The 25,570-nt window shown below is 45.1% G+C and overlaps 1 protein-coding gene across 3 annotated transcripts in view; it reads right to left on the bottom strand.

The window, feature by feature from the left end:
- Positions 1 to 25,570, bottom strand: part of LOC119462755 (uncharacterized) — a 70,708-nt gene that overhangs the window by 29,508 nt on the left and 15,630 nt on the right. The gene's annotated exons all lie outside the window — the stretch shown is intronic.

Below are 25,570 nucleotides of genomic sequence, written 5' to 3'. Positions count from 1 at the left end.
AGTAGTAGTAGTCGTCCGTCGTCGTAGTAGGTAGCCACGTCTACTTTTATGAAAAAAAAATTCTGAAAGTTGTGCCCGCAGCGCGGAATAAAACCAGGGACCCCTCGCTTACGAACGCGCGGCGCTAACCACTACGCCACGAAGCGCACATCGACACACGCACCACGATGACAATAAATACCCAACATTAACGAAAGACTGCGCGTTTCTAACGCGTTTGTGCTAGCGCGTTACGGCCCGTGTAAGAAGCTGGTGTAATACCCCTGTCAAGCGGGCAAGTTAAGTGCACTTACGGGGAGTGCACTTCGGGACCTTGAGTGACACTTTAGGCTACGCGGTTCTAAACGGGAAAACAGAGTGCACTTGCAGTAAAAAAAAATGGCGACAGACTACGAGCGCGTTTTGTGAAAACGTAGATTAAAAAGAAAAGTACTTCTAAAAAGTGATTGTCTTACGTTGTATCATTAATTAAAACAACCTAATGTATGTTATTTCAACAAAAAACGAAAATATTTTTTTTTATTTAAGAGTGTGGCAAGTCAATGCTGGCCAAGAAAAATGCCTAGCCAATCCAGAACGACATAGCGGCGTGCGACGAGGCGGCATTTGATCCCGCTCGAACAGAATATGAACGCGTTTTAGGCTATTATTTGTGCGCAAGAGCTGTTCAACCACTAAATGAACTTCTGTGTCCTTTCTTTATGCATTACATTTATACCATTGAAACCGCTGGCGACGAGGCTACGGCACTCGGCACGCAAAGTGCGTTCCGTGAACGCACTTCGACCGGAGTACACTCTGCAGCGAGTGACACTCCACTTGCGATGTTTAGATTGGGCAAAGTGCACTTAAACCGAGTCACACTCTCCGTAAGTGCACTTAACTTGCCCGCTTGACAGGGGTATTAGACGCTGCGGCCTCTCCGCCTTACCCCCGTATTCATATACGCTGATGGCGTCGGCAAACGCGGTGCACGTTCCGGCATGTCTAAACAGCTGCGTAAGACGCTGTGGCCTCTCCCCCTTACTAGAGAGTACTGCATGTTTCTAACGCGTTTGTGCTAGCGTCCCCTTAAGCGGGAGATGGTGCAATTATAATGAAGGGCGCTGTTATAAAATAGGAATGACGTCACATATGGCGCGTGTCATTGGTGGAAGTCAATCGTTCGATTTAGTGCGGCGAGACTGGGCGAATTACACGGAAGATTCACGGTTTACCGATGATTCCCTCCGCAGCTTCGCCCACTCATCATCATTCACCCCGTGGATATGCGGTGTTTTTTTTTTTTTCTCTCTCGCGTGTGCAATCATCCGCGGAAAGCAAAATACGCGTCCCGTGTGGTGCGGTCAGTCGACAAATACGACGGAAAGTCTGGAAATCTCGATGGCACTGCGTTTTTTCGAAGGCGAGGATAGGGCAAAGGAGCCGTGACTGTTTTTCCTGAAGTATGCCGTGTCCTCAGGATGTTCTCTGGGGAGAAATGTGCTTCGCATATCTGAGGAAAAATATCACCCACTCATAATTCCCTCTCTCTAATACACCATAAACCCGAATTCACCAAGTGAACTATTTTTTAAACCATACCTTTCTTAACTCTTTCCTCATCGCCGACAAAAGGTTGGTTTGGGGCCATAAGCTAAATACAATACAACGATATAGCTGTAAAACGCAAAGATAAATGAAACTAAAATTTTCGCTATTCTAGGCATATAAAAATGCAGACCCTTCCTCTGCGTACAAAGGAAGGATATAAGGACGTCGCTTAATGGGTATAGTTCTAATACTTATCAAAATAATGTGGTTAAATACATCTTTCTACGAAGCGGAATTACGAGATAAGCGCTGCTTTTTAAAGTGGAACCACCGCGGAACAAAGACCGTGTGCTAAGCACGATCGCACCAGGATGCGATTTTGCGGAGACTTACAACGAAATCCTGCTCTGCGCTCACAGAAATACGTCAATTTCAATTAGCATGGCAACGGAAGAGCTTTTTACTCAGTATTCCAAAAGATGATATAGTAATCAGGAATATGGAGATTACTCACACTCGAGTTCCCCTTAGAGCAGAAGTCCTGTCGTGCTATTACATGAATCCATTTCTTGAGCGGTTCCTTATCTCGTGGGAACCTGAACAGGTGGGTTTTGCACTTTGCCGTGCCGTTTCCGCGGAAGCGGGGTACACAACACTTATTCGGAATCGTGCTGTCACAATACCATCGCTGCAGCTACACGTCGTCGGCACTTAAAGTCACGTTAGGCACAGAAAATCCAGCAACAGACAAAAAATAGCGCAACCACACGGAGCCCTATGGAGCGACGCCTACGGCGTCCTGACACAACGAGAAACATCCATACTGACAAAAAAAAAGTTTGGCGAACGCAGCTTCACAACGCACAGAACTGTTGTCGACGCCGTCGGCGTTTTGCCCGCGTTCGCATGCACAGTCGCCTCCGTATGATGACGCGCATCACGTGACCAGAGGCAGTGCTTCGGCCTTCTAGTCTAGGGTGTTGGCATAATGCCGTGACACGGGACGTTAAGGAGATGGAAGGAGAGCATGCGCGCGGCGCGCGCTATGCTTTGGGAGAGAGAAAGAGAAAATTAGAGCGAGAGAGAGATAAATTCTAGCAGCACAACGCGCAGAGCTGCTGCCGACGCCGTCCGCGTTTTCCCCGCGTTCGCGCCGAACGCGCGCGGTGTCCATGAATGCAGCCGGCGGCTCTGGCGGCGGCTCGGCAGGTTTCGACCAACCACGCCCCGTCAAATATGGAGGCGCAGCTTGGCCGTGACGTCACCGGGGACTTAAAGCTCATTGACTCTGTGGCGAGTACATGTAACCTTGACATGGGCCGGCCAAAGAAGATTCGGACACCCGAACAAGAAGCCGCTCATCTTCAAGCGCGGTGTGCGGCTAAGCGAGAATCTATGTGTCGGCGGGGAGCCGATCCGTGCCTAGCAGCACTTGGCATTTCCTGGCAAAACTTAGCCAAGCCTAGTAAAACCTGGGAGAAGCTAGGCCGATCACCAGCTCCGCTGTTTACTTCAACCTTGCACCACTAGTGCAAGCTGCCCACATTCTTTCATCACCCCTATTTCTTCCCCCCGTACAGGGTAGCCAATCGGAACTACCTCTGGTTAACCTCTCTGCCTTTTATTGCGACAGCAATTATATGGACACTCAAAAGCAGATTTCTGCCGTCGGCGTCGCCGTCGCCGTCGCCGTCGCCGTGAGGTTCCGTATGACGTCATTTGGAGATGAAATCGTCGCCGCGCGCCGAACGCTGTATGTGCGAGTGAAAGGGCGCGAGGGGCGCGTCTTTCATGGGGAGTGAACGCACGGCGGAGAACAAACGCGCGTTCTGCTCCGTGCTCGCTTAAGGGCTGCAGAAGTAGGCGTCTCTTTTCTCCTTTACAATCACCATATATGTAGAGCAGACGCGCCTTCTTCAGACGCGCGAGAGGCCGTGGGGGAGGGGGAGGGAAGGGAGGCGACGTTTAGCTGCGGCACCAAGTGCCTATTTATATCAGAGGCTCCAGCAACAGTCACCAACGCCGCACGCATTTTGAGCTAACGCGGGCAAAACGCCGATGGCGTCGACAACAGTTCTGCATGTTGTTGCTACCAAAGCCGCTCACCTTACTTCGTATGACATTGCTGTGTTGCTATCGCATTCATTGCTTCGCCCTTAGGGCGAAACTGTGACATTTTTTTATGCATCCTTTCTCTCTTTACGGAAAAGAAGACCCTCGGACCAATTCTTCGTGAATCTGCAAAAGCAGCCACAAAAGCATTGCTAGTATTCTTGAGATGCACCCGCCTGTATGACCGCTTGGGAACTGAACAAATTGCGCTTCATTGCGCGTGTGTCCGTGCATACTGTGAACTTCTCTTCGTCTCATCTTTCAGTCCTACTTTCTTAGTACAGTGTAGTCAACTAGGCTCAACCTGGTTATCTTCTCTGTCATTCGCTTGTCACTTCTCTTTCTCTCTCCCCTCTACAAATCTACTTGACACACCTGAGCCAAACAAACACTACTACTACTACTACTACTACTACTACTACTACTACTACTACTACTACTACTACTACTACTACTACTACTACTACTACTACTACTTCTACTACTACTACTACTACTACTACTACTACTACTACTCAGGCAAACTTCTGCACACTGTCCTACTAATATACTACGACAGCAACGCGGTGTTGTCTTTGGCCACTTTCGTCCGACCACAGCTTTTATATTGTCGAAAAGCTTTCTTTTTTTCCTTCCCCAACATTTATTGTCAGTCGACACTGAAGCGGCAATAACCCCTTGCAGCGAATGTTAGTATTTGTAAACCTTTCCTAAGCTGAATACCTTTGCTCACCTCGGCCCAATTGGTGCGCACTTGTTCAATTCAAGTACCAAAAAAAAAAAAAAAAGGAAGGCGTCGGTTTAGCGAGCTGCACTTTTACTGCTGGCATAGTTAATTTCAGCATATATGCACGATGCATTAGCACTCCTTTTCCCAGCAGCAGGCATTTTGTATCATAACAGCTTACTGCTTTCACCTCCCCTCCTTTCGCAATCACGCAATCACGTCACGCACAAGCAATCAGCTTTTTCAAATATGCATTTTCGCGCGCCGGAAAGTTTAACTACGGTGCGTGTTGTGTTTGGCAATAGAATAAAGCCGGAAATTGGTTCTTATTGACGAGCTTTCGAAGCACTGAGGGCCTCCTGCTGGGAAAAAAATGTATATTTGTTAACAGATGTTTCTATAACACAGAAGCAACGAAAGTAAAATTTCCTTCGAAAGCGACCAGTGCTGGAAAGTTGGGACAGACTGGTATACAAATGTCAATGGTAATCAATAAAAACCTGTAAGTAGACGTTTAACCGCACAGCCCCTATGCACATATTTCATAATTTTAAAGCTTGCTTTCCCGCGAGGCAGTTTAGCAGTTTGAGCGTGCCAAAGACAGAAGAAGTAACGACTCGACGTTAGGTGTCAAGAAAAAAGGAGGAAGAAGAACACTCCCGAGGAGAAGGACTGGCTGTCGGACCTGTGTTCACGGCGGTGACTGGCCCTACGGTTCGAGTGGTTTTTGCTAGCCTAACTCTCCTGGCAAGCTCACTGCGCGGTGGTTTGGCTGAGTTTTGGGTGGATTTGACCTACTCATCTTAACCATCTCATATTTACAGGACTTACCTAGTGCTTGAAGCAGCGCTGATGTCTAAAAACTCTCCTGGGCAAGGGCCCAGCCCTTGGTCAGCCTCCCTTTCTCCTGATGATTTACCTTTGGAATCTTTCTTCCGCAGCGGTGTTAGCAGCATCCCTGTCGCGCTGGTGCCCTCGAGTGGTGGATTCATCCGGCTGAACAACCCACAGGCTGTCCAGGCCGAGCTCCAAGCCATGACGCGTCACTTCCAAATGATAAGCGATGTCCGACAATTTGGAAGAGGTGGGATAGTTTGTAGGTCATCAGATCCGACCTGTGTTGCAGACCTCCTAAAGAGTAAGATTTTTGCATCTGTGCCGGTGAGTGCGTTCATTCCTCCCCATCTAGCATGCACTAAAGGCATTGTCAGGGGCGTAGACTCTCGATTGAGCCCAACTGAGACTCTGGAGAAGTTGTCTGATGCTGGTGTCATAGCCGTATACCGATGCAACCGACTCGTAAACGGGGAAAAAGTTGCCACTGAATCGGTCATAGCTACGTTTGCTGGTATGTCCTGCCCATCTGAACTAAAAGTGTGGCCACTTATTTTTAGAGTGGATCCTCTCCCTTCCCGTCCACTACAGTGTCGGAACTGTTGGCGTTTTGGCCATAGTGCAGGAGGCTGCAAATCAAATGCACGCTGTCGCGTCTGTGGTGAGGATCATTCCCCTAATGAGTGCACAGCTGAAACCGAAACATGCTGCCTGTGTGGAGGAAACCATGCGGCTGACTATGCAAACTGCTCGGCAAAAGCTAATGAAGTGCAGGTCCTCGAGGTAATTGACAGGCGAAGATGTTCGCGGCAAGAGGCTATTGCAGTCGTCAAGGACAGAGCTTTTGGATACGCTGGCGTCACTGCGAGGCAGTCGACTTTAAATGAAGACAACTTGTCTAAACTCATTGAGTCAGCAGTGGAAAAAGCGATGACAAAGGCTATGCAACATATTGTTGAAACTGTTACAGAATGCATTTCCCAAGTGTTTACCGCTCAGATGACACAGCTGTTGCAAACAGCCGCAACACCAATCACCAAATCGCTTGCTTGTGCTGCAGAACAGGTAGCCAATTCAGTCCTAGCGCCGAATACCAGATCGGACCCAACGTTTGTTGGATCCGATCCTTGTTCTTCGCGTCAGACAGACTCACAGGATGACATGGAAACAGGTCATGATACCAGGCCGCATAAGCGAACTGGTTCTCCAGTAACAGCGTCTTGTCCCTATTCCAAAAACAAAAAGGGTAATCCTATTTCTCATTCTGGCATCCAAGAAAGTACATTGCGACGGTAGTCGCTGAAGTAATTATATCAATTAGATCATCACCATAGCTTCTTTAAAAGTGCTACAGTGGAACTGTCGTTCCTTGATTTCTGCTTCAATAGACTTAAATTGCTTAACTACACATCTTAACCCTGACGTAATAATTTTACAAGAAACCTGGCTTACTCCAGAGAAAAATTTTAATTTTAAAGATTTTCGACTTTTTCGATTAGATCGCCTTTCACTAGGAGGTGGTTTAATGATTTTGTTGTCATCTAAATTCTGTCATAAGGCTAAAATAGCTTTCAAGTTAATGTCTCCGGAATGTGAAATTTTGGCAGTACACCTTAGCATACCAGGCTACCGTACTTTTTCGATTATAAATGCTTATTTCCCTACGGGCGTACACAGTACATATCAATTGGATAGTGCGCTTGCTAGCTGCAAAAATCAAGTCATCCTTACTGGTGACTTCAACTCGCATCACGTATCATGGGGTTACAGAACAGATGCATGTGGAACGCGTCTATGGGACTGGACCATAGATAAAAATCTTTCATGCCTAAATATGAGACGACCCACATTTGTCCGTGGCCAATCTCGCTCAGTGTTAGATTTGACGTTTTCTAGCACAAGTATTGCCGTGACATCTTGGACTACGATTGATTTCTCTACAAACAGTGATCATCTCCCAGTATACTTCGAAATTGCATGCCCATTAACATCAGTTGAGCGACAAGACAGAATATTTGTTAATTGCAAAAAATTTAAAGACTGCTTACACTCTTCCATTGCGTCATTGACTAATACTAATGACGAAGACATTGGCTTGAAAATTTGTTCAGCGTTACAGATGTCCCGACAAAAGTCTGAATTCGTAATTCAGACAGCTAAACGTACATCATCTAGTCCCTGGTGGAACAATGAGTGCTCACGAGTTTATCGCAGAAGAAAAGCTGCTTGGAAAAAACTTCTACATAATCAGAGCCCACAAAATTGGAAAGATTATCAATTTATTTCGGCAACCTTCAAACGCACTGTCAAACACGCAAAAGATGAGTACGATAAAAAACATTTTGATTATCTATCTGAATCCAAAAACAAACGTGCTTTATTTTATTTCCTTCGATCTAGAAACAGACTCCCACTGAGCGTTAATGTAGACTCAATTGTCTATACCGCACAGGAAATGCAGGAGTCCTTAGACCTATTGGCTAAAGGATTGGAGAGCCGGTTCACAACGCGTCTTCAAAATTCTGTTCTTACTCCTACATTCTCGGACTACAAAGAGATATCCTATTCGGAACTAGCACAGGTCATGTTACGGTTACCAACTACAGCGCCTGGCCCGGATGGAATAACAAATGCAATGTTAAAAATTTTCTTCCAAGAAGCCCCACGTGAGCTTCTGAGGTTGCTAAATTACTCTATTAGCAATGCATGGATTCCACATGAATGGAAGATCGCCAAAATTATTCCGTTACTTAAAAAGCAAGGGGCAGGGTATACTATCGACAACATCAGACCAATTGCGTTGACATCAAACATAGCAAAACTTATTGAAAGAGTGCTTCACGGGCATATAATGAAGTTTATTGATGAAAATCAATTGTTGAGTCCTTGTCAAATTGGATTTAGATCTGGCTATTCAATATGGCACGCGCATGTAGACCTTGAAAGTCGCATTAACATCGCCAGACAGAAAAAACAATATGCGGCGTTAGTTACTTTAGATATATGTAAAGCCTATGACAGCATTGAACATGCAATTTTAACAAATCGGTTACAGGGCCATGGCTTTCCAGGATATATTGTAGCATGGGTGCATGAATTTTTGAAAGACAGGGAATTCTTTTGTTTTCGAAGCGGCTATTCATCTGGTAAACACAAGCAAACAAGAGGTGTGCCTCAGGGATCGGTACTTTCACCAATATTATTTAATATTTTACTGAGCGGAATCCCCGTTCACCCAGGTGTCAGTACCTACGTTTATGCTGACGACATCGCCTTTTTTGGTATGGCTAGTGACCTATACTCCCTTTACGAAATTTTGCAGTCCTATCTAAAGAAACTGGAAGGCTGGCTGGATAGCTTACACTTAAACCTGAATGCTAATAAGTGTGCTATCCTTGTTTTTCCCGTTAAAGACCCAGTATACATATCGCTTAACTATCACCTCGAAGATATCCCACAAGTTCAGTCACTGAAGTACCTTGGAGTTATCTATAACGGAAATCTTAACTGGCGGCCGCATATTGAATATATTGCAACAAAAGGAGCTCGTACAATGGGCATCTTGCGCAAGTTAAGCAATCGAAGAACAGGTATGCGAAGAAAATCCCTTTTGATGGTATATAAAATGTACGTTCGTCCAGTATTAGAATTTGGCTGTGTTTTATTCTCAGGTGTTCCGTCATACAAGCTTCGACCGCTAGTTTTATTAGAGCGAGAGGCGCTACGTCTGTGCTTAGGCCTTCCAAAATACGTTGCAAATGCCGTCTTATATCTGGAAGCGAGAATCCCACCTATTATATGCCGATTTCACCTTCTGACCGTTCAGACTTTCTTACGACTATATGAATCACCATTAAGCCGTCCTCAAATAATTTTCATCTCCGATCCACAATTATTTTTTCCCGTTCATTGGCCCAGGTTTCATACACCACAGATTATATTTGTGCAAAAATTACTTGAACCACTAAATGTGCAAATTCGCGATGTGCTTCCTAACAATACTCATTCAAATTACCTGGATATCAGGTTCGACGATATTTTCCCAAACCACGCAAAACTACTACCTTACAGCATCTTAAACGCCATGTTACAAGACCACCTAAGCTCCCTAGGAACAAATATTATCATTGCAACAGATGCATCACAGAGCGAGGATAAGACTGGCATTGGGATATTTTGTCCTGCACTCGACTGGTCTTTTTCTTTAAGATTGCCCGATTTTGTGCCTATTTTTCTGGCCGAGTTTTTAGCAGTAATCCTAGCTTTACGTAAATTAGACCAAACGACTACAACAGCTGCTATCCTTACTGACTCCCTTTCTGTTTGCTCTTCCCTTACCGCCTCTAATGATTCACCTATGCTAAAACTATTTTACTTGCTAGTTCCTGCCCATGTGCAATGTGTTCATTTGATTTGGGTACCTGGTCATAAAGGGTTGTTTTTTAATGAAACTGCCGATTCACTGGCAAAGACCTCTCTTTCCGGCCCTGTTCTTCCCATTCTACCAGTGACTGCACACATCACGGCGGCTAGATTTCGGATGCGATCAATTAGAAAAGCCTTATCAAACCCAGTTCTGACTGCTTCTCCAGATTATAAGCACCTGATATTTCCCTGGCGTAGCGAATCCTGTAACACAAAGATGCTTGAGGTCTCTCTCACCAAATTACGTTGCCGTATACCCTCCCTAAATTTCTACTTACACAGGTCGGGTTTGGTTCCCTCCCCCCTCTGCCCGTTTTGTAATGAGGAAGAGACGATACACCACTTTCTTCTATCTTGTCGCCGCTTTACTGCGGCAAGAAAACGATTGTTGGAAATACCTTTTCGAAGGCTTGGCCTGGACTTAACAGAACCTAATATTCTTTCGTTCGGGGCGTCCACTTTGGGATTCAGCCACAGGGATGCTTGCTTCGCCGTCCAAACGTTCCTTACAGACTCCAAACGAATACCCTGCTAAATTCTATCCTTTTCTTTTTTTTTTTGTACTTTCAAATTTCTGATTACTCATTCGATATGACTTTCTTGATTTACTTTAACATATAACTCTACGCTGTTGAATACTAATTTCATAGATATTCGGAAATGTATCCTCAATATTAATTTGGAATAATCCACCCATTTCTTGGCCAATCCCCCTCCGTGGGTAGGAGCCACAGGCGTGATAGGCTACAACAACAACAACTTACCAATCTAATGGCGCTGTAGTCGGGCAAACAACGCATTAAAGTTCGTGTGATGACATGGCAATGCAGATGGTGCCCTCGTGAGTAATCCATGCAAAAATAAAGATCTCCTGCACGTGCGCCTAATACTTCGTCTTCATTTGAATCAGGATACGTGTCCCCATTTGTTGGACAAATGCGCAATGCAGAGGTGTTGTTAGCAATGCGTTGTGAGCAGGAAGGCTTAATGTACCGTGCCCAAAGCGCATAAAACGATGTTTTTCGCCCGTTCCCTTGGCTCTACCGCTGTGCGGATGAGATGTGCGATGAAGCCAACCTTAGGCCTCATGGAATATTTTGTAAGTTGACTTTCTTACACATCTACCACTTTGGGTGGTGCAGTATGCCGTTTGTAAGGCCAGCTTTACGAGGGGGTTCGACTATGGTAGCTACCTTTCACGAGCAATATGGAATGGATTAGCGGAAGAAAAGATAGGTGAATGAATCTAAGAGCATCCGTGTTAGTAGTTGTTTGCGCATGTAATTCACATTTGTTATTTATTGAAGAGCTTGTTATGTGTTATTCTAGGGTGTTGCAACGCTACATAATAATTTGTGAACTACATAATAATTTTTCAAGTGTCCTTTGGAATGCAGTAAAGATATTGAATTAGTTTATTAGAAAGTAGGCTGTAGCCTTTTTTAAGTGGTAACAGTTGGTGTGAGATAAGCTGGGCAGCCTGAGAATTAATTCTAGCAGTTACTCGAATGCCTGCGAAGCCGACGCATAGGTTTGCTATGCTGCCATAGGTACATAGACATTCACGTGTGCGAAAAAAAGACCACATTTAAAATGTTTCTTGTTATCCAGGGGGAGCTATATTGTATTCATGGGCCATATGTTGGTCGTCTCCTATACACGGGGAAGAATATCTCTACATTCGTATAGTACGCGTCCTAATACACAGTGTGAAACGTTCTCTTATGTTCTTTTAGGCGCTATCTCCGGTGCACAACACGCTTAGCGTCTTGCTAGTAGCTCATTAGTGACTGTTATTACCTGTAGATAATTGGCGAAAAAGCTAGGGCAGCGGGTCAATATTCAAAACAGCAATAAACGCATGTCTTTTGTCTCTCAGTTTTTCTCGCTGCGATTCTTTTTTTTTTTTTATTTTTGGACCTGGTAAAACATGCACTTTTAAGTGATTGTAGGGTTTTAACGTCCCGAAATTGCGCAGCGGGTGTTTAGCGATGCCTGGGAGGAGGGCTCAGGAATAATTTTGGCCAGCCGGGTTTCGTTAATGCGCACCCAAAACACGGTACGCGTGTTTTTTTTTATTATTGTTCTTTCAGTCAGAATCACACCCTCAACCTCGTGCTCTGCAATGGAACGTCATAGCCACTGAGGCACCGCGCCAGGTAAACGTGAGTTTGTCACTGAAGTTTTTTTTTTTTTTAAACCACTATTACAACGTAATCTGAGGCAAATGATTCCACGAAAAGCGACATGTGCAGGAAGGTTCATGAAATAAATAGCTGGCATTCAATATACCCTATCGTGAAGCCAGAATTTGTTCTTACACCTATAAAAATGCTATATCGCGCTGCCCAATGAGTGCTTGTTGGTTAGCTCAATCGATACCGTGACAGTCCATAAAAGATTATTGTGCCTTTTGAACATTTTAAACTGGGCGAATTCTTTTTTTTTAACACGAAAGTGTTTTATGCCGGGGTCCACCAAGACTTCACTGACGTATTTCCGTCACGGAAATACGTCAGCTTACAATGTACACGAACATAATACAAAGAAAGAAACCAGAAGAAAAAGTTCCACAAACATGCAAAATTTGGAAATCGAACCCACGACCTCTCGGTCCGCGACGATAGATCGCCGAGCGTTTAACCCATTGCGCCACAAACGCATTTGCAGAGAGCTACACAGACGCGCCTTATATATCTAACACTCCTCCGTGTACCCGCGCTCTTGCTCGGGGCGGTGCCGCCGCCTACGAGCAGAAAAGAGAAGTACTGCATTATGACACTAACGCGCACCGACAGTGAACGCTTCGGTGGTCTCAGCACTGGAACGCCTCGATGCCAGCATTCGAAGGGACGCTGGCATCAAGAAGCACTACCAACGCAACCTAGGTGGCGTTCACCGTACTCAGCACAGGGGAGCGTGGCCTCCGCAATTAGCTCTGAAAATGTTTCTGAAGTTGATCGCGGAGGCTGCAATTACGACGCGCTGTACGCGCTGATTTGACTCGGTGACGATTCAGTTACGTGCTTTGTCTTGCGCGTTGTATTAGTGTGTCAGTTACGTGCTTCGTCTTTCGCGTTGTGCTAGCGTGTGCAGCGTAGTGCAGCTTCCATATGCACGACGGTTGCTCATGGTCATCGACGTTGGTAGTCGTGATGGAGGAGACGTGCCACCAGGCGTCAGCGTGGGTGCATCAACGCCTAAGGGCGCTTTAGCCACAAAACACCAATAGACATTATATATCAATGTGCAATAAACATTACACTACTTCTGTGAAGACACGTTTCACTTTCGTGTTCTATACCGATTCCTATATAAGAGGGATCAACCACATTTTTTTTTCCAACGGGCGAAGACAACTTTCTAGCGAACACACAGGGGTCTCATGCGAAGCTTCCTACTACAGTTTAAACAGAGCTAACCTCCTATCATTTCGTGGAAAATCACCTTCTCCATCAGCTTTAGCTCGGGGACCAACTCCGCTTTTTCTATTCAAATACACGCGAAACCCTGAAGTGCTTTCACTAGACTGACCGATCTGAAGAAAATAAAAATTGTTGCGTTTCAGAGAGGAACATAAATTCTACTGACTGTATGAAGAAATGTTTAATTACGGCTTCATGATGTTTTCCAATACTGCGGAGCATCGTTAAGTTTTAAAAAAAAGTTTTTAAAAAGTTTTAAAAATGTTTTAATGACATTTACAAATTCTTAGCTCATTAGCAAATACCGATACTGTTGTTGAGTAGTCTGCATGTGCTAGGGCATCTGATGCGGACAAACTTAGTATACGAGTATAAGCTTACGTAAAATAATTGCGGTGTTTACGAAGGCTCTACAAAAGTCTTTGAAACTTAAAGGTATACTCAAGAGGGGTGTATAATACGTCAGTTTTGTCCGCTTTAATGTCTTAATAGACGGAGTTCACAGAACTTTGTTGTCGCTATTTATTTATGAGAGTCATAACCCTGATACTTCATTTTTAAATTAAAAAAGATTTTTTTTATTTTAAAAAATATCTTTAAAAACTCAATATTCTCAGTAAAACTTAGTGCCCAGCGTCGATAGATAGCAACTTCCCTTCTTTTAAACGCAACCAACCTAATCAAATTCGGAGCAGTGGACACCGAGAGAACTTATTTCTCCGTTCCAATGTATTTAGATAGGAGCCCCTAAGGTATAAAGCTTCCGCTTAATGCAAATTACCAGCCTGCAATTCTAGTCGCAGCAATAGTAGAAGGGCCTTCGTACTCATCAAACCTCCGCAGCACAACCTTCCGGCAATAGCCAGTTAGGCCGCCCAACCAGAGCACGCGTTCTCATCGAGTCTCCGCAAAATTCAGCGATATTACTGCGCCGAGCAAAGCAACAGCGTTATCAGGCTATATTACAACGGCAACTCCTGATCATTTGCGACCTGCTGTATCCGACCTGCAGTGCCGCGGTGGCCGCGGCAGAGTTATCATTGCTCCGAGAGGTCATTTTCAGTACACGTGGCGGGGCGCACCGTATAGGCTCTGATCGAGCGACCATTCGTTTAAACCGTGTTTGTACTAGGCGATAAGAAACTTGGGAAAGTAGTAACGATCGAATCGTTCCTTTCAAACTTAGGTGTGGTAGCCGCCCTGACAGGGCCCTGTGCTGTTCTTTAATGACACGAATAATAGGCTGCAATGTGGCGGTTTCAGCCAACGAACCTTGGCCCGTTATTTAAGCAGCACAGCAATCATTTGGGCTAGTTTGTTCAGTATAGCTTCTGACTCAAACGACGCAGACAGATGTGCAGAATGACGTATGACGTCGCCGTGAGTCCGGCGACCCTGCTGGCAAGCTTTTGTGAAAAAAGAATGAAGGGAAGAGCTTCTAAGCAAACTCAGTCGGGACTCAATCGTAGCCGGTGAAGCGAGAACAAGTTGCCGAGGCGGCGGCTGTCATTCGACTACGAACTAATAATAGCGCCCCTAAAGGGGAAAAAAATAGAAACTGCCGAGAACGGGGCAATACAAATACGCCGCGGATAAAAAGCCGCGACAAAGTCAAAGCACGTCTCGGAGGTCACAGCGATCAAAGAACAGCAACGTCCTTGGGGCAACCGAGAAGTTGCGCGATACGATCGCCACGGGTAAAGAAAAATAGACGCTCCTGGTCAGCTGTTTCGTCGCACCGATGCCACGCGTTCACCTAGAAGCCATGTCGTCCGCATTCTTTGACTGTAGATATTTGACCAAGCAACGATTTGTCTAAGCAGGCGCTTACTTTTATCGAATTCCCGTCGCAGAATCTCTCCTATTTACATCGAATAAGCCGTGCAGGAAAGCAGCAGCAGAAGTCGTTACCGCGCGCCGACCATCTGTTCCGATCGTCACTATGATCCGTTCGCGCACATTCGGTAGATGTCGGCTGCACGTTACTGGTTTTAGCACTACTGCAGATCAAACGATACATCACGAAGCTTCACACGAACCAACTATAGCAAGCAATCATTCCTTACGACCTGCGCGCAGATCAAATTTTAACTTTGCTCATATTCTTTAAGCTCGTCAAGCAACCAAGCTCTCAGAAGCAAGAAAACGACCCTCTTCAAGGCTATTCGTTTTGTTTTTGTTTTTCCCATAAAGTAAAGCTTGTTCCCTGGCAGTGCTCGCAAAACTGGTGGCAAATGATTACGTGCGCAGGCTCAGAGTTATATCTGCCACCAATGGCCTTGACATGTCTGCCGCAAGTCCATGAAGCTTTTCTCTTGAGTTCACACGTGTACGTCGTCATTTGAAAGCTGGACAAGTCTAGAAGCAGAAGTTTCCACGACCATCGGGGTCACGCTATCACAGTTTTACCACAGGTCATTGCAGTGCCACATCAGATATATTGTTTAGAGAAACAGCGAGTGCTGGTGTGCGTGTCGCTTTCAGTGCGAGTGTGCTTGGCGTGTGTATTCAGGCTTTTAATATGTGTGTGTGCGTACAACAGTCCCATCCCATTCAACTGTTATCTCATTACCTTTCAAGCCGAAAATCTTTTCTGTGAATGAACGCCAATTCCTTTAATTTTTGTAGTATGGTAATATTAACCTTGCAGATCAGCCTATATGACGTTTGAAGTAACGTAGGTTCCTTTAAAGTATCCTAATCATAAATGTCACTATGAGAACATGTCTTTATCAAGTGAATTCTTATTCGGAGTCATTTTGCAACCAAAACGCCATTCGCAAAAATATACACATATGTTATGATAAAAACAAGCACACGTTTTGTTTATTAAATGTGCAATACGGTGAGGTTGACATTATGGATGATGCCGCCTACTCCTTACAGCGACGGCAAACAGAATGGCAAACATTCTAAGGCAAAGGCTTAGACAAACAAACAACAAACCCGTCATGCCATTAACAGACGACAAGCAGCATTCTACAGCAAGTGCAAGGGCTGCAGCAAGCCGGCATTCGTCTCTCAGTGCTGACTTTTAAAGCCGACCTGCCAGGCCACTATGGGACGGCAAAGTGAAGAAAGAAATTCTAAAAAAGAATAAAACAGCCCTCATTCTAGCACGTCAGTTATTCCCGACGTACATTAGGTGTCGCAAGGCTTAAAAGAGGTGCGGGAAGAAGATGAGTGAATATTTTGTTCAGCGCACGGGGTATACCTTCTCTGCTCTGTACCGCAGAGTAAGCAAAATAGGTTCGAAAGCGCGAAGATATGAAAAGAAACAAGTGCGATGCTTTGTGGAACGCATGTGCGCAGTTCTTTATAAAATGCCAGTTTGTACATGCGTACAAAACAAATTACAGAACAAATTAATAAACTAATATAGAAATAAAAATGGAAGCGTGCGCTCACAAAGTTTCTACTAGCACATTGTACGTCACAACACGTAATTTGCACAGTAAGAAATGACAGACTGTAAAAAACGAAGTAAAAATAAAATTAGGACGCACTCCCTTATAGTCCAAATGGAGTTCAAGTAAGTACAGTCTACAATACAAACGTGCACAAGGTTACAGCGCAAATTGTATCAATATCAGGAACATTATAGTTACACTTTGCAGGAACCTTTCACTGCAGCGCATGAATACTTCAACAAAACATAATTTATGAAGAACTTGATACATCGTTCTTGTAATTCTCCGCAATTCACTATAGTGATTCTCCGACAGCACGCCCCACTTTCAGCTCGGCCTGTTCCGGGCAGAAAGCACTTTCTGTACGTAGTGTCTAGGCACAGCCTGCACATTACTTTGTATTATACTGTACTTACAGAATGGCTGACCCTTACTGGAACATTTAATTGTGTTTTTGATCAATCTGAAATAGAACGGAGTTTCGACCACTGTTACCAAAACAACTATCTCTAGATAGTTGTTTTGGCGGATATTTCGCGTCAACTTCTGCGCGCATCGCTTTGTGAAAATAGTATTAAACGTGTCATTTTCAGTGCAACGCACCTTTCCCACCGCAGCGCCCTTGGCGCATTCTAATGTGAAATAAATGTGGTTTTATTCATTGACCTCGAGTGACAAATTGTCAGCTACTCTGTTGCCTAGAATGCCACACCGACTAAACACTAACTGAAATAATTTTTTTAGATGAATTCTGTCACCTTTGTGTATATATTATGTACTTCATATGCTAGAGTGTGGTCACTTGCGACCATACTTGCGGAGTTAATGCTCAATAAATACGCTCGAGAGCTGCTCAGGGTAACCCATGTTAGTGGTTGTGGGCATCTCCAACATTTAAGCGTGATAGTGCGAGAGCATGTGGCGGCGTGGTGGTGCTGCTTTTTGCAAGGCGTATCTCAGATTTGTCAAGATCTGAGCTTTGATATCGCCACTGATCTCAGGGATGGCACGAGCACTGTGTGTAAAGTCGTGTTCAAGTTTATTGCAATCCCATTGGTGGTTTAATTCCACCCGCACCACCACTTCAGCCATCACTATTCCGAAACTTAGCTGACGCCATCACTAAATGGCGTCAGCTAAGTTTCTATACCGCGCTTCAGCAGAATGTCGTCGGCCATCGACGAACCGCGACTGAAAACTGTCCGCTCCAAGACCTTAGCCAACGAAACAAATAGAAAGTACTAACGCCCTGGTAGTGGCTGGAACCGTAAGCTTCATCCTTCCCGCCTGAGAGGTCGGCGCTCAAGCCTCCGATTAAGGCACCGTTCATCGACATAGTATGCTCTAAGCATAAGGTAGTGCCAGTCAGTTTGAACGGCGTGCCTAACATGTAAGCACTCTGCAGGCAATATCTAACTAACATGATGTTGTGTTGATTGCATGAGATGACTATGGGCGCTATAACGTAAAATGATTCCCCAAACCGTTTTTATTCCAAACTCCTGACGTCAACTTTACGTAACCACCAACGCAAGCATCGGGCAGTGACCCGCAGCGTTGTCTGAACAACCCAATCAAACACTCTCCTCGTTTATAGGATGTCACCTTTGTTCGCTTTCAAAACCAATAACATTGTCAACACTCTTATCTAATTGTCTGACAAGAGGCGAGGAGCACGCTCTAGTGGAGAGCGTTTCGATGGGGCCGAGCCAGCACAGTAAAAATAGATAACCGCATGAAGAGGGTGCTGCCGGCTTCTCCGATTGGTCCGCTTCGCCTTACTTAGCTTGCGGTGGCTGGTCGAAAATCGCGGTGGCGTGAAACGGAAGGATAAGAAGGCCGCTAAGACGGTTCCTCAACAAGGAAGAGTTGACAGAGCGATGTCGTATGCATGCTAAAAGGGCTCGGTAACATTTTACTGCCACGCAAAAAGGTTTATCATGCGCAAATAAATACATGCTCACCGGCAGCTGCGAGTAGCGAGGGCCTGAGCGATCGGCGGGCAGCCATCTTTGATTCCTTTCGGAACGGGGCAGTCTGTGGCTATTCAGAAAAATTTTCAGTTTTGTTCGGCATATTAATGCATTTTTTTCGCGTACACGTCACTTTGACGTAGTGAGTTTTCGCGGTTTTGTGACGCCGCGTGACAGACAGGCGAAGTGGGCGTAGCCAGAAAACATTGGACCAATAGCAGAGAGCTACTGGTGAAAAGACATCGAATCAGGAATGATTATTTTTCTTTTGTGCGGTTTAATCATGCATAATCAGTGGGTACACGTTATATCAGATGGGGAGCTATTGCGGTTTTCGTGACGTCGCGTGACAGACAGGCGAAGTTGGGAGCGGCCCGAAAATGTTTTGACCAATAATGAGGCTCATTGCAGAAATTGGAATCAAAACAGTTAGGAATCATTTTACGTTATAGCGCCCTATATGTCATTAAGGGATGGTTCCATTTAGCGCCACTTTGCATTTACCTTCGAATAAACTCGCCCATCAATAAAACCATGCTCAGTGACACCCGTCGCTCAATAAGGAAAAACAAGAGCGCTGGCAATTCCTTTGGTGGAAGCAACCACGCATCCCATATTTAATTCCATGTTTGGCAATTCCGCCCCCTCCCCCTTACGGTAAACAAGGGAGTATGTTTATCTCGGTGGGCAGCATTGATGGTATATTGCCCATTCTTCATTACCTTTAAGGTGTTGTGTGCCATCTGCTAAGACGTCGGACGCAAGTCCGACTGAGACGCCAGGTGAAGAGGAGTGGGCGTGTTGCTAGGCCCCCGTCACTGTCACATTTGCAATGGTTATCCTATTTTCAATACCTGACCCGATGTAACTAATGTTTGAGGCATGGAAACAGAATATATATATATATATAATGTACTATTAGTTGTGCATGTTGGGTCACGAAACAAAATGAAAGCTGCAATCGTACAAACATTTCAAAATTTCAGCACCAGGTTCGGAGGCCCCCAATCTGTAATAAAGCAGATATCAAAATTCTGCAGACGTTTATCTATTTCTAAAGCTAATCGCACCTAATCATATACTACAAGTAATAAAAGCATGTTTGATTTCACCGACCCCTTCGGGGGCCCACTACAATTTAACCAATTCTAGGATTTCTAATACGGTATTATACGCTGTCCACAACACGTCGTTTCATTGCTTGTGAATTCATTATTACAGCCGCCCCACATGACGCGGGACTCCCACGTCTCCCAATTTCAATAAAACGCGCCAAGTCAACAACAAAACGTCGTAATTGCCTGCGCCTACACCCGCCCTTCAATCTCAGGCGTGGGCACAAACCTTATACTCTGGGACGTCGATGCAAGGAACCTTACAGGGCTTGCGGCAAAAATCGAAAGCTCGCGCAGCCAGTTGTGACGCTGAGCTGGCTTTGCATATCGCATTCGGAGATCGCCGCACAGGCCAGTCGCGCATGCAGGCCCCACAATCGTGAAACCTTATCACCGGGCGCACGTACTCCTTACGGGAGGTTACGGCGACGTGAATGTATATACGCTGCATGGCCCAGACAATCCACTGTTGCCAGGCGAGGCAGGAGGACTGTGCCGACCTTTGGACTGCTGCCGCGCCGGCAGTTTCCGTGGCGCACCTCGCAGACGCCGGATTTTTGCCGGGGCCTCTTATCGGCGCCGGTGCACAGACGCATAATTTGCGGGCTCGCGCAGTAGGAGTGTAGTTAAATGCAAATCAGACCCCTTTGCGGGGCGCGTAACGAAGATCGCTGCCAGCGGGTCAATAATGCCCGGTGTAGTACTCAAGATTTACGGCGCATACGGGCTTTGCGGGACGGTGTTGCGTTAGGTATGAACAGACTGCCTTGAAGTTTACCAGGGAACGGTGCGCGAGTTTTGTGTTAATTTTAATTCGAAAACAACAGCGCCGAAAGAAAATAGAAAAGAAATGCTCACCCTGCTCCTCGGCATTGCGACGTCTTGAGATGCCGACACGCCTGCCTTTCCCCGCCAATGTTTGCTAACGTACTAAATAATAGATATGCATTTACTTGCAGATTTAATTGGCGAATTCAAATTATTTTCAAACACCACTCAGTCGTTCATGTGACACGTTAATTCAGAAATATAAAGGCAAGCTTTTCAATTCTTCTACACTTTGTTGCCTCAGGGTAAAATCCGCTCCTCTTGTCGTTGGCGCTGTGCTTTGGCTATGCTATCCCCAACTCTCGTGTGCAGCTAGCCTGCTGCGAGATACTACCACCAACATAGGCTAGAGACCGTAGCGTTAACGTAAGGGGGACGGTGCGCTACGGCGACGGCAGGCTTTATATTCTTGCAGCATATTGCTCATACTTTTCGTTGTTTTACCACAGAAGCAATTTATCGTTTGGTCTGCCGCACACTTCCGGTATCTTAATGGAACAGAAACTACGTCCCGGTCCGATATAGCGGTGCCCAGTCTCCCCACCTACCGTACTGTATACTACTGTACGCAATACACGGAGTAACAATGAAACAGTAAAATTGTCATCCACCCGAATGTAGCACGAGGCTATAAAGTAAACCCATAGGGGTTTCTCCGAAAAGAACGCTTCGCAGTTGAGGAAAAATTCATCCTGGACCGCGATTCAAACCGGGGACCAACGCCTTTCCGGGGCGGTCGCTCTACCATCTGAGCTAACCAGGAGGTCAGCAGATCGCAGCGCAAGGGCGAAATAATATGAAACTCTTGCGGAATTTGTGAAAATCGTGTGTTGCAGACAAATTAATTCTATTCGTTGAGCTGGATTATTCGTAGAGGCTGACATTTCTTTCCCGATAAATCGAAACACATATTCAAAAAACACAAGAATTCTTAATTAAATTTCTAATTTATTACTCTACAGCATATATTGCGATTCACCAATTGTAGGCGGTCGGTTTGCAAGGCGCATCCACTTAGAATACATTTCCAGAATGGCACCAGTTTGGAGATGTGTGCCATCTCACTGGCCGTAAAAATGCACTGCTGTTCCACTTACATTCACCAGAAAACGCCCTTTTATCCGCTGAAGCTCAAAAGTAACTGGAATGCCCATGTATTTCGTCCCACACTTTGGGAAACAATATCCCAAAACTGGTGTCATCCTGGAGATTCATGTGAAGCGGATACGTCTTGCAAACTAACCAGCTACAATTCATTCACATGTGCCATAAAGTAACTAACTGAGAAGGTAATTAGTTAATTTTTGTTAATTACTTGAACATGGATTATGGTTTCTTGTGCTAGTAATGTCCACCTGTTCGAATAATCCAACTCAAGGACAAGAAGTATGCTATCTACCACAGGCCATTGTTAAAAATTCCGCAAAACATAACGTGATAACCCCCTGTAGTATAGTACGAGTATGCTGAGTATGCCTCTGCCCTTCATCTCAGGACAGAGGCAAAGTTCGGGCGTTATCTTGGTGATCTTCTTGAGAGTGGTCCCTGGTACCCGAGCGTGAAGTTAACACACAGTCATCTCGTCGTGTCAATGGCGTCAATTAGCCTTGACTTTATATAGGCACCATACCCTCTTCTTCCCTCGTGCTCGCGCCTTGAAACGACTGAGACACTCATTGACGAACACAGTCGCAAGAATGCGTCAGAACGCTAATATACCTACTTCTCGACTCTTAAACTCATCCTTAGCGATCAGCCTTGAGAACTACTCGTAGCATAGAGTTTCTCACTATATTACTTAGAGGGAAAACTGGCGCTGCTGCGCTGTGGTATTCATGGGAATGCCGGTATATTGTGACTTCGGATTGGCATCGTTCTCGGAGAGCCAAGAAAGCCTTGAAGACGCGCTTGGCTAGCACCGTTCCGTCTGTCACAATGATTCATTTCCTGCTAAAACAAAACGTAAAAAGCTGCTTTAGCTTTATTATTACACAAAAACATGTTTTTTTTTTAATTTTGAGGACTTACTATTGGATGCACAAATATATGAAACGTAAAAAGTATCAGCTGGCCGCTAAAGTTGGAGGGCAGACGACAAGATTATCGCTCGCTTTGGAACAACTTGTCGTCTGTTCTTGCTTTTCTTCTGTTGATTCTGCATTGTAGGTGAGTAAACTTTATTGATATGTGTAATATAGGTGAATGAAAGCCTTTTATGTAGATTTTACTTTAATAACGCATTATCTCTGTAGCCATATCCACGTTTTAGACGAAGCCTCGTTCAACACCAGCCAACACAAACCTCGCAGACACATATCCCGTCATTCCCATGAGGGCACGGCGCCCTTTAAGAAACTCGCATTGACGGTGGCGCCAGTTTACCCTCTAGGTGTTATAGTGAGAAACTCTATGACTCGTAGGGCTGGAGAAGGGTGGCAGTTTCAGTTTGGACTTCTGAGTTCCAAGCCGTAGGGAGCCACCTGGTTTAACCGTGGCTCAAGGGCTGACTTGACAAAAAAAATGTGTGCCATATGCAGTAAGTCCGCGTTGTACGTCCATACCCTGCATTATGCCACGCTGGTACCTTTAAATTCTATTTTTGTTTTTCCATTGATAGGAGAAGTCGAATGCACTTTCGGCAAGTGACACAACAGAACCATACCCATAATACAATACTTAATTCTAAGCGCGCCCTAAGAAACTTCGTTAACGCAGCACCTTTATCTTTTCCAGATGTACATGTTCCACACGCGCAAGAGGCCGGTGGAAGAAGGGATATTGAACTCGGACATATTACACAAGCTCGTTCCTTGTCAGATCCTTGAATTGATGTTGTTATCGCCCAGAAACTGCAAAAAGTGATATAAGGGACGCTGTAGAGAAGGATTCCGCATTATTTTTTTTTGCAGCCGGGTTTGCCTAACGTGCACCTGGAGCGTTTTTGCTTGTAGCATCCAGGAGTCGAACTCGCGACCTCGTCCTCAGCAGCAGAAGACTACAGCCACTGAGACACCACGACAGTTCCATGTGAAATCCCTATGAGGATATTGCGACCATAGACTTCGCGCTGTTAATAATTTCTTTTGCATCAATGGCCAATCCCTCATGCATTTCTGTTAAGCCTTTTCCTTTCTTTTTCACTTTTTCTCCCTGTTGAAGTATGAAGAAGTACACTGTGTCCAAAAAGGTAGCTGTGCAGTGGGAAATTGTGGTATTCAACATTTGAAGCTTTCCTTACGGCATGAAGGACAGGTGTATCCCTACACAAGACGCTGAAAATGTCCACCACATGTCTGCACACGAGTGAAGGATCACTGGAGTTTTCTGTGCAGCGTGTGCTGCCAGTACCTCTTGCACTGTGTGACGATAGTTCTCGTAAGCCCTTCATTTGAGTGAAACCCCGCAGACGTCATCAGACGAACTACATGTCTTGGACAATCATACCGCATGTCAAACTGAAGTGTCAGTCGTAATTATCATCATATTTTTCTTTGTTTTCTCCCTGTGCAGTTACTTTTCGGATATCCTGTATTTTGTTTTAATGGTTTCACGTCTACAGCAGGGCCATGTATTGTTATAAACAATGTGCTAAACAAGGGAGACACATGCGAAATACCAGAAGAAAGCCATTATTTCTTTCTTTACTTCTTTTTTGGCATGTGACCGCATAATTGCCCATTTAGACGCTGGCGCTTGAGCCGAAATAAATTTTCTTCACTCATGTGAATGCTGCGTCGTTTTTCTGCGTGTGCCCTCCTATCTTTCACGCATCATTTATAATTAATACATTCAGACTCCCCCAACTTGCAATCGTATCTTCTACAGTGCCATATTTGTATTTTGTTCTATTTGTATTACCAGCATACGGATAACAAGAACCGCTGTGACGCCAGCCTACGAAACGATTTCAATGGGACAACATAGTGCACCATGCACAATGCACAACAACACAATGCACTATGTCATTCAGATATATATCAGTACAATGGTGGCCCCAATCAGGATGACCGTAGTTAATATTCTTGTGCTTCCTTAGAACCATGTAGTTGGCAAACTCTAGCTTCAACCTTCAGATGCATGGCCGAACACATAGATTACGCGTTGTGTTTCATTAGGCTGTGCCTCATGAGCTTCCATCTAAATACATGGGAGCAGAGAAATAGTCTTGCTGGAAATTCACAGCCGCGAACTTCAGGAGCTTTGTTGAATATATAAGGAGGGAAAGAAAGATTAATAATCTACCGATTATGTGCACTTCACTTTTAATTTAGTCTATAAACTTTTTAGCAAATTTTTTACGATCCCCATATTTCAGAACACTCAGGTATCATGTTTACAGCTGTGGAACGTAGCAATAAAAACGCTATGTCGCAATTCCATAAACTGCTCCCGCTGAGACGTGCAAAGGCAGTAAAGCTTGTGTAGCACTCACCGCTCCGTCGTGGGCCACACTGATTTTTAGGGATGATTTCTTAAAACCCTCGTAACATTATAACATTCCCACTCAAATTGTAAGCGCTTGTATCATATTTGTTCGCTTCAGATGCTTTAACAGGCGCGTGTTACGGAACCGCGACGTCTGTCTCTATTGCAGAGCTATTGGTTTGTAAACATTGTGCTTAATTATTTTTACAGCAAAGTTTTGAAGGGAACGGTTCCACAGGTTCGTGTCCGCGTGTAGAAAAAATATGATCATCAGCATTAGTTTTGGTTCCATGTGCGTGGCGGTTTCCCGCCCGTTGTGCCTTAGCACAGGTGCCAAAACAGATGGTGGATGGCCCATTGTTATACTTTTAGGCACCGCCGATGCCTCTCACAAGTGTCGCGATAGTCAGCGGTGGCACGTCCGGCCAATCGTTGTGCGCCTTTGTCTTGTGACGTAGACATCGCGCTAGCGCTGTTCGGAGCATTTGCCTTGTGGACTCGCTATGGGACGGACGCTCGTGTAGCCACATCTTGCAGGATCCTGACGTCAGGATCCTGATGATACTGCGCAGTGTTCCGCGGCTATGAGCGTTGTGGCTCGTACGCTAGTCTATGACGATGGGGCGGACTTGGCGCAGCTAACGCACTGCTTGGCCATCACGCCGGGCGAAAACAAGACTCCGGTGTCCTTGCTTTTTGACGAACATGCCGAAGACGCTCAATACGTATAGTCAATAATGATAATATATAAGGTCACTATAGC

Source organism: Dermacentor silvarum, chromosome 8 (genome assembly GCF_013339745.2).
Source record: "Dermacentor silvarum isolate Dsil-2018 chromosome 8, BIME_Dsil_1.4, whole genome shotgun sequence".
NCBI lineage: Eukaryota > Metazoa > Arthropoda > Arachnida > Ixodida > Ixodidae > Dermacentor > Dermacentor silvarum.
This window is presented reverse-complemented; position numbering and strand designations above follow the sequence as displayed.